The 10,249-nt window shown below is 34.1% G+C and overlaps 1 long non-coding RNA gene across 1 annotated transcript; it reads left to right on the forward strand.

The window, feature by feature from the left end:
- Positions 1 to 1,404: 1,404 nt before the first annotated feature.
- LOC135194172 (uncharacterized) lies at positions 1,405 to 7,645 on the forward strand. Its single transcript, XR_010309693.1, has 4 exons — positions 1,405 to 1,544; positions 2,304 to 2,464; positions 5,029 to 5,215; positions 7,485 to 7,645. It is a non-coding gene; the product is annotated as an uncharacterized LOC135194172 (long non-coding RNA).
- The last annotated feature ends 2,604 nt before the right edge of the window (positions 7,646 to 10,249 follow it).

The raw sequence follows: 10,249 nt of genomic DNA on the forward strand, positions 1-10,249 counted from the left end.
TTTGATTTTAACGGACATTTTCTCAATTGCAGATTATTTGGTGGAAAGGCTCAAGTCAATCTTTCTATTTTGCAGATCCAGTCAACAAAGCACACATCATGAAGTTTGGAGTTTTGTCTTAAAAAAATATATCTTTAACGTTAGAATGATCTGATCAGAAAGCTAAGGATTTAGTGTAAGTACCTATTTGTTGTTTCAAATTAAAATATAATTTAATTGCTAAGCTATCACTAATTCATAACGTTGACTCTCAAGAAAATGGGTTACTTTTACCATTGATATATTTACATACGTAATTTTTATGTTATTTATATACAATTAAACTTATTTTTCAATCGTCAATCAAAAATTAAACGTCAAAAGCGCAATGGTTTACGGGCCACCTAGCGATGTAAAAGTCGCAGGATCGATCCTGATCCCTTGGGCTATTGTCGTCTCCATTTCTAACACAAGTGATAAGCTTAAAAGAAGGGGTAAATATGAATAATACTAATTCTTAGTTAATTTGGGGCGTCGATCAAATGTATCTATTCAATTAAAATTTACACCAATGTATTTTTTTTATTGCATTGGTAGGCGGATTGGCAAATGAGCCAACTGATGTTAAGCAGTCATCACTGCGTGTGTGAGTGGTTTAAGGCATTGGCGTCGTAAGAATGTCTAACATTCCTAACATTGCCAATGCGCCACCAACTTTGAGAACGGAGATGTAACGATACTTGTGCCTGTAGTTACAATGGCTTGCTCACCCTTCAAAATGGAACACAAAAATACTAAATATTGCTGTTTGGCGGTAGTATATGGTGAACAGGTAGTACCTACCCAGACTTACACAAAGAAATTAGTGCAGGAATTTTTATGAATCGTCAGAACTTCAACTCCGCAGTCGTTTACAAAAGCAATTCTTAGCGAGAAAACGAAAAATTACACGTAGTTGCTGTTTTGAAATTAAACAACTATGTATTTAAATACCAAGACAGACAATTATTGATTTTGTCATTAACAAACGTTAGCTATTTCACTTCACTCATTTATTCGTGTTGTCGTCGACCTTTACCGCAATCATTATGATGATAACGATCTCCTAACCCGACGACCACATGATGATGTCGACCTCAGCAGCTAGTCTTAACAGGGACCAGCTATTAACCACAGCACAAGCATTTGTAGTCTGCTGTCTGCAAAGAACTTGCAGCAAGGACTTCACGTGATGTTCAACCTTACTTAATTTCTCAAATTTCGAAACGCTCCTGAGTAAATATTTTCAAAAAACAAAACTTATTATTTATTTATATGATTCACGATTGGGACTCAGGTTATTGACCCAGTTTGTCCTGCGTAAGCCCAGTTGTGGGCCATTTACTTTAACTTTATATTTACTGACTGATTTTACAACAGGCTCAAATATATGATGAAAATTTTGCAGCGTTTTGCTGTTGTAATATTGTTAATAATATCAGTGCTACACATCGTGATTGCTTGTGGAAAAAAGGAAGTCAGCTGTAATCCTAATAATCCTCCCTGCAAGAAATAGTTCAGTTCTGGTAATTGGCATACATATAATATAATTAACGTATGTAGTACGAATATATGTCTAATTAATTTGCTTTATAAGTGTGTTATTTATGAACGGTGAAATAAACGGAATGAAAATACTTAAAACAAGAATAAAGAAATACCGCTTGCAAAATATCACATTATATGTATTTTTTCTTATGATAAGCTATCGTGTATAGCCAAGCGCATAGTCCTTTCACGCGACGTAGACCATAAGGAGGGCAAAGCTTACAATTAAACTACTGTTTATTTATTATTATTCTAACATAGTCCTGCAGCATAGATACTACTCTTAACATACCCTTCTGCCATCATCCTCCTGCCCTTATCCCAATTTTAGGGGTCGGCGCAGCATGTCTTCCTCTTCCATACTTCTCAGTCTGACGTCATCTCACAAGTAACATTCTTTCTAACCATATCGTCTTTCACACAATCCATCCATCGTTTCTTTGGTCGTCCCCTACCTCTATATCCATCCACATCCATTCTCAAAACCTTTCTCACAACATGGTCCTCATCCCTCCGCATAACATGCCCATGCCATGACAGCTGGTTTCCAAAGAACTTCTCGGTTACCACTTTCAAACTTCCTCTTATGTACATACTTAACATACCCTTCCGCTATACTGTCAAATATAATAGATACAAGCTAATTTAAGACAAGTGAGATTTAGACATAGACAATTTTAATACTTTTTTACAAATAGTTATATTCCTAAAATCTATAGACTATTTTTATTTTTCAGTGTCATTTGTTATGCTATGGACAAAGACTTGGTGCAGGAAGTAATAGTTCTGCTGGTAACGTTACTGCTTTCGTACCTCGAGTCCTGCTACGGGTGCACGAGGCACCATTACATCACTTGCAACGAGAATCCCAAGTGCGAAAAGAAACAAACATAACGAGGTAATTTTATTTACAAATCGTTTTGCATCATTTAGTTACATCTGCAGGATTTTTGTGTTTATTTATTGGCTAGTTTTTTCCCGTGGTCACGACTACGAGAGTGTTGGGTTTGGTTCATGTTTTATGTACCTTCAAGTCAAATTGTTTTTGAATAAAATTGAAAAGTTATGACGTATCAGCAGCACACAAGGAAATGTCACAACAACCCATAACATAAGAATATAAATAATTTATTTGTTATTAAAAACATTAAAGGACCAAAATTTGCCGTAGAAATCCCTGTAGAACGTCCATTTTAAGTCTAGAAGACTATCCATTTAACAGAAGCTTGTTGAATTCCTTGAGTTAATTATGACGCAAAAGATAAAAACATTTCCTGTCTCACTCACTCAATCGTATGCGTTACATAAAATTTAGAATACATCAAAATCATTCTGTGATTTATCCCGAACTATACTCAATGGAAAATCAAGACAAATATCTATGTCTAAATGACGTCATTTCTGCGTCTTCTTTTGTCTTCAGATCAACTACTAATTCGGTGATAAATTATTTTATTACACAACCAACGCTTACACACTTCATGCTTGATATTTTGATGGAATAAAAAAAGTTGCTAAGTTTAATGGGAAAAATCTTATGTCTTCCTGACCATCTTCCGTCTCGGCGCCCTTTCCCAAGAGAGACTAGCCCACTGTGCAGGACATTTTATAGTGAACAAGTGTGTGCACTAACACAAGCGCACTCTCTATTTCCTGAAGCATAATATGGTGGGACGGCAAATACGACACGATAAGAAAGATCTCAGACGCATAATGAACGGTTCGATGTGCTTTCCAAGACACGGGAGTTTAAAGACTATCAATTTCCATACTTAAAGGGCCACCTATAGAGAATTTGTATTCATGACCTCGGGATCCATTGCCTAATAAGCTAGACTACTAAACCGAGGAGGCATCATCTGTACCTATTCTAATAATTTACTAAAAAAATATGATTGTGAAAATATCCTTTTAAATTAATTTCTTAAGATACGCCGATATCGTTACGCAAATTGCAAAGGACAGCTCCGTTTGCGTCATTTCATGCACTTATTTGTAACAAGATATTTCATTTGCGTACAAGCCAATATGCGGAGCGTACATAACGCGTACATCCGGCGTCTCTTGCCAGTTGAGATGAAAGATCCTTCTCAGAAATACTCATTGGAAAATCAAGACATCAATTAAAGAATACCAAATGTTTACAATTTCAGAGTAATGCGTCATACGTTTATAACTATGAACATAATTATTTATAATCGTTTATTTATATGATGATGGAAGATGTTCCAACTATTTTTTTTTTTGTTTCAAATATTTTATATTATTGTAAATTTATGTTAGGAAAAGTAATTTAGGTAATTTTTTCGAAAGCTGTACTAATATTATACAGTTGAAATGTTTGTTCGTTTGAACGCGCTAATTTTAGGATCTACGTGTGCGATTTGAATAAATATTTTTGTGTTAAATATATGATTTATTGAAAATAGTTATAGATATATAGATTCAATGTTACGCGATGATCAACGGAGACTGGACAGTATTGTTTTTTATCATTTTAATTTGTATATATAAAAGTATTTAACTGTAGGTACGTTTTTTATTGCCAGATAACATCAACATCGAAATATTCTTTATTCAAGTAGCCTCATGAAGGCACTTTTGAATCATGATACAGTATTAAATTAAATGTTCAGCACTGGTACAGAAAGTAGATTCTGCCGAGAAGAACCGGCAACAAGCCAAATAGATACTTTTTTCTATGAAATGAAATTTAAAAAAAAATGAAATTTAATTTTAAAGTATATCAATGAAGTACAATTCAAATCTTATCAATATATGTACATCCTGCTCTGAAACCAATAAATACTAAGTTCGAGCTTTTTATCATCGACATATTCTTGTGTTGAGTAATATGTCTTATAATATATTAATGTTTTTTTTAAATGTGTTTTGCATTTTTAATAGGCAAAGTGAAAAATAACTGAAATTTTTTATTATACAGCCTATTCCAATCGAAATAGGAATAAAGATCAACAAACCTTAGATTTACGTTTTTCATGCGATTTGCTATTAACTCAGCTATATTGTGCACTACTAAGAGTTTATGTTTAATACTTATTTATTTATAATACAACACTTAACTACTTATATCCACTTTCATTTTACTTCCAAAATTCCGATAACAGTTATGTCGACGTTCAAAACGCCATTTTTTCGTCCATAGTGAATATAAATTCATAGATAATATCATAGATTAATCGAGCTCTCGACCGCGATATCGCGCTGTCAAATTTTGTTTATTTGGCTTTTCTCCTCTTATGGTTGGAATAGAGTGTAGAAAACCGCGCCCCAAAAAGGATGTATTAAGTTTGCGAAGTCGATACTGTACGTGTCTATGCTAGTAATGCTAAAGTTACGATTTGAACTCGCGACGAAGATTTCTTCAGCAGGAATGTTCGGGTGAACGCAGAACAGCTCGTATCTAAAACGATGACAAATGTTGTTTTTTTTTTGTTCTAGATAAAATAAAATCTTCGGAAGGATGGAGTATCTCAACGAGTTTGTGTTGGTATTCCTCCACATAGCGATATCAGTTTTTGATCTAACTCACGGCTGTAAACGAGAACGGAGACACTGTATGAACAGCGGTTGCTACCCGTGCAACAAGTTTGGTGGTCCTAAAGTGCGCGCTCAGGTTGATATTAAGGTATGACTTATGAGAACACAAAGTCAATAGTTTTTTAAGTTGTTCTGATGGCGCGTTGTGAAAAAGTGAAACAGGTTGACATTAATATTACCATAGATAATACATATATACTGAATATTGCACTGTGAAGTTGTTCGCTAAACTGCCAATCAAATGTCAAGTCGCTCGAAATAGACAACTTTACACCTTATCCTAATTCACAATGTTTTTAAATTGTGAATATTGTAATTTTAGAGTGAGTGTTGTAATTGCACGTGACATTGGCGGAATAATCTGTGCCCTCTTGGCAAAAATAAAAGCCAGATTAAATAAAAAAAATAAATAATAATAACAGTGGAAACAAATAAGGAATACTGTGATCATAATAGTAATTGTTATTTTATTATTAATAACTAGATTATTATTTTATTGTAATCAATTATTTGCTTGCAATTTAATTGTATAAACTATTTTTAATTGTTCCGGAAAAGTTGAACGTCAACTTCAGATTTTTTTTTATGTTAATAAAATTTCTAATATTTTTAAGCGACTTTGTTATATGGTATGACGTAGTATAGTTTTGATTTATACACATCAAAAATATATATAGATTTATCTTAGATAGAATAGTCAAAGCTTGCTTAGGTACAATATTAACCGACTATAGTAATGAAAACTGAATTTATACACATTCTCTTAGACAACTAGCTAACAGGCTTTGTTGATGCCGCTACCGCTAAACAGTAACACTTTAGATTGCTTTGTTCCAGTCTGAAGGGTAAGTGAGCCGGTATAATACTCGTACCAGACAAGACGAGAGACATAAAATCTAAGACCCCGTGTTTTTTATGTATTAGATAAGTTAGATAGATAGATAAAATCTTTATTGTACTCGATTACAAAAATAACGAGTTCCTCGGAAAAAGAAAATTGTATGCATAGACGGCCTTATCACTTTCAAAGAATCTCGAAAAAGAAAATTGTATGCATAGACGGCCTTATCTCTTTCAAAGAACCTCGAATGTAGCGAGATTAGATTCACAGATAGATGTGAAAATATATATAATTAAATTGTTTAATACTAGATGTACATAGACGCCGAGATGACCCGGTGGTTAGAAAGCGCGCAAGTTAACCGATGATTGCGGATTGCGATCCAGGAAGGCACACTGATTTTTCATTTGAATAATTTGTATCTATAATTCATCTCGTGCTCGGTTGTGAAGAAAACATCGTTTGGACGTCTGCATGTGAGATTTGATTAAATTTCTGTCAGATGTGTAACCAACCCGCATTAGAGCAGCGTGGTGGAGTAAGCTCCAGACGTTCTCCTAAAAGGGCGAGCAGGTTTTAGTCCAGCAGGGAGACATTACCAAGCTGTTAATTTACTTTTTAAATTGCTATACATACATATATGTTTTTTTATTAATATTTAATTCATTTACAACATCCGCGGCTCACAGTTGCCCGTGTCTTTTTTACATTTTACTTTATACATTTTGGTGTTTTATATTTTTTACTAAACATAAGCAGATCTTCGCTGGACTTCAAGCTTGTCGTCTTCTTGGAAGACGTGGCCCACACTGACTTTTTTTTTTAATTTTAAAATAATAGACAACTTATATGTTATTAACATACATACAATATACATATGTGTTATTAAATAATATATATCTTCCAATATGTTATATAGCCGACTATTGAGACAAATAATAATGATTTATTCTGTTTTAACGTATAATGTAACTATTGTGCCCGAATTTTATGCGCTAAGACAATTTTTAATCATCATACAATTTTCTAACAATCAAATCAAAATAAAATAAAATATAGAAGCATTAAACTTACTTATTGATTGTTAAATAAAAAATTACCACCGGCACGGAAAATGCCCTAACCCGAGAAGAACCGGCGTATGAAACTCAGCGGTTTTATTTTTTGGTCAATATATGATTATTTACGTATGTTCAATATCACAAAGAAATAGCTAGGAGGGGATTATTTCATTCCCAAGGTGAGCTATTATGAACTTACTAATTCATAATAGTACACATTGGGAATGAAACTATAAAATATGTAAAATTATCAAAACATTATTCTAACGTCAAATGACGAATAAGGGACATAACATCTTAGTTTACAAGGTTAGTGGCGCATTAGCGGTGTAAGGAATGGTTAATATTTCTTCCAGCGCCAATAGTTGGGCCATTTGCTCGTCCGCCTATGTCATACCTTAGGTAGGTATATATCTATATATAGTCTTATATCCTAATAGCAAGTTTTATTTCAGTGAATACAATATAAATATCGATGATGCACGTACAAATCATTGGGTTACTTTTGCTCTTGTTGCTCACACTGGTGCTCGGCTGTCGAAGGAATCGGTGTCAGACGCACTGTCGGCCGTGCAACTACCACGGGCCTATCATCGAAGTTCTACAACCAAAACCGAAAAAAGTGAGACGAAATCGTATCTATGTTCACCTATAGTCTATTCCAACCATAAGAGGAGAAATATAATTTTGACATCGAATTGACGCAATTTCATTGGTCGAGAGCTTGGGTAATCTGATTGCGCATTTGATGCAGCTGTTATTGGAAATGTGGAAGAAAAATTAAATTTGGATATAAGTAGTTAAGTGAAATAGTGTATCGTTATATATAAACATATATTAATCAAGAACTGTTAAACAACAAACAACAACAATAACAGCCTCTAAATTTCCCACTGCTGGGCTAAGGCCTCCTCTGTGGAGAAGGTTTGGAGCATATTCCACTCCAATCCACTTGTGGATTGGTGGATTACACATGTGGCAGAATTTTGTTGAAATTAGACACATGCAGATTTCCTCACGATATTTTCCTTCACCGACGAGCATGAGACGAATTACAAACACAAATAAAGCACACGAAAATTCAGTGGTGCTTGCCCGGGTTTAAACCTGTAATCATCGTTTAAGATTGATCTAACCACTGGGCTATCTCGGCTCGAAGAAAGAACTGTTAAATAGCACGTTAATCTAAGGTTTCTTTATGTTCATACCTACTTTGATTGGAATAGACTATAGTTATAAGTTTATTTATTTTATCGCATTTCGAGGTTGACCTGCACCTGATGGTAAGTGGCCACTGTTGTCCATGAGCGTCAGCTAAGCTAGAGGTATAGCCAAGCCGGGTTCTTTTGGAAAATACTCGTTTTCCCGCAAGCCGCAAGCCCCGTCCATGATGGTCAAGCATTGGACCATAGGTAAGGTGCCTAAGAGGGTCTCTTAAAAATCTTTTTTGAAGCGGATGGGAGACCGGCATAAGACTGCTTGCACCCGGATACTTGTTATGCTTAAGACAGGGCTGGCTTGTAATTTACTCGTATATTTATTGTTTTAACATGAGGCCCTGATCAAAATATCTAAGAAACTTTATTAGAAATTACGTTAAACAATGAAACTGACGCTTAGTATGTCGAGATACATTAAATATATTCACTAAATGATAGGTACTATGTATGTTAATATGTTATTTTAGATATAATAAGTATTCTGTATTTCAAAACTACAATAATTGATTAAGTCCGGTAACTATATTTAGCAACCGATTCGTTTTGTTACGCATAATTTTTTTTTTATTGAAAACTAGTAATCATTATTTACCTTCTCTTCATTATTCGCCTTCAGAACCAAGAGTAAGGAGCAAGCCAATTACTAGTTATTGAATAACGCGTCTAAGATAGTTCAAACGGTTATCCGTCACCAAAACGAATCGTTGCTGAGATATATTAACCGGATATAAGAGATGATTTTTCAATCGCTCGTTAACTTTAGTTAGAAGAATTAAATTGACGTTTTGACAACAAATTCTTTTGATAAATGTTAGCAGGTATTTTGAAATATCATTAAAAAATATTTAAATAACTAAAATAAATATATTTAAATAACATTTTTTTATTTTAGGTACAATGATGAAAATTGAAAGTTTTGCTTGGGAACAATATATCTTTTTTTTTATTTGAAACTGTTTAAGGATTTCATTGAAATAAAAAAAATAAGAAACTTTGATTTTGTTTTTGTTTTATTCCTTTCAATGAATTTGGTAGTCTTTGAACGTCAACTTTGATTATTTTTTTATTTAATAAAAGTTTAGTGCAGTGAAATTATTTCGATTTGACTTATAGGTATTATTAAGGAATGCTTGAGTATTACGTAAGTCAAACAAGAATAACTAGCACATATATTCAATTGTTTATTAAAAACATCGACACTAAGGAATATACAAGAATAATGGAACAAAAATCGGTCTCACATTTGAGTTTATATAATATTTACCAATGGTTAGATAAACTCAATAAGAAAATTAATATAATAAATGTTTGAGGTAAAAGGCGCCACAATATAAATTAAGAATAATAAATATTTGACTTTGAATTGAATTGAACCGATATCCTTGGTCGAGAGCTTGAATAATCTACAATATTCATTATGAATTCGCGAAAAAATGGCGCTTTGAGCGTCTCGTCGCTCTGCGTTGAATACGGTCAAATGGAACAAGCTGGTACTGGGGAACTCCTGCCCAAAGGTGAGAGCAGTACTTCATGTGAGGCCCAATTAGCGCCCTGTATAGTTTTAGGCGATGGGCCGACCTGAAGTACCGTCTTGTCTTGCTCAGCAAACCAAGCTTTTAAGACTCGAAAAATCTACGCCAAGTATTCCTATACTATTGGTGACAGCAAAGGGAATGTTCTCAAAGTATGGAGATTTTTAGCGGTTAACGCGCAAACCTGAGTCTTTTTAGTCCAATTCAACAGGACTTTTGGTATTGTAAGGTGAATTGGGTTAAGTCGGCCCCAGTCCGAGATTATGTTTAACAAAGACTCGATTTCAGGAAAGTTCGTTCAGGTCAGCCCGACCAGTACATAAGGTGTCTACGGTACTGTCGTCTTCATAGCAGTGAATATTGCTGATTTGCAACAAATCACTGATATGCAGAAAAAACAGAGTAGGTAGCACGCAGCCTTATGGGACATCAGCATTGACAATTTTTAAGTCAGAGTATACGCCGTCG

Source organism: Vanessa tameamea, chromosome 26 (genome assembly GCF_037043105.1).
Source record: "Vanessa tameamea isolate UH-Manoa-2023 chromosome 26, ilVanTame1 primary haplotype, whole genome shotgun sequence".
Taxonomy (NCBI): Eukaryota; Metazoa; Arthropoda; class Insecta; order Lepidoptera; family Nymphalidae; genus Vanessa; species Vanessa tameamea.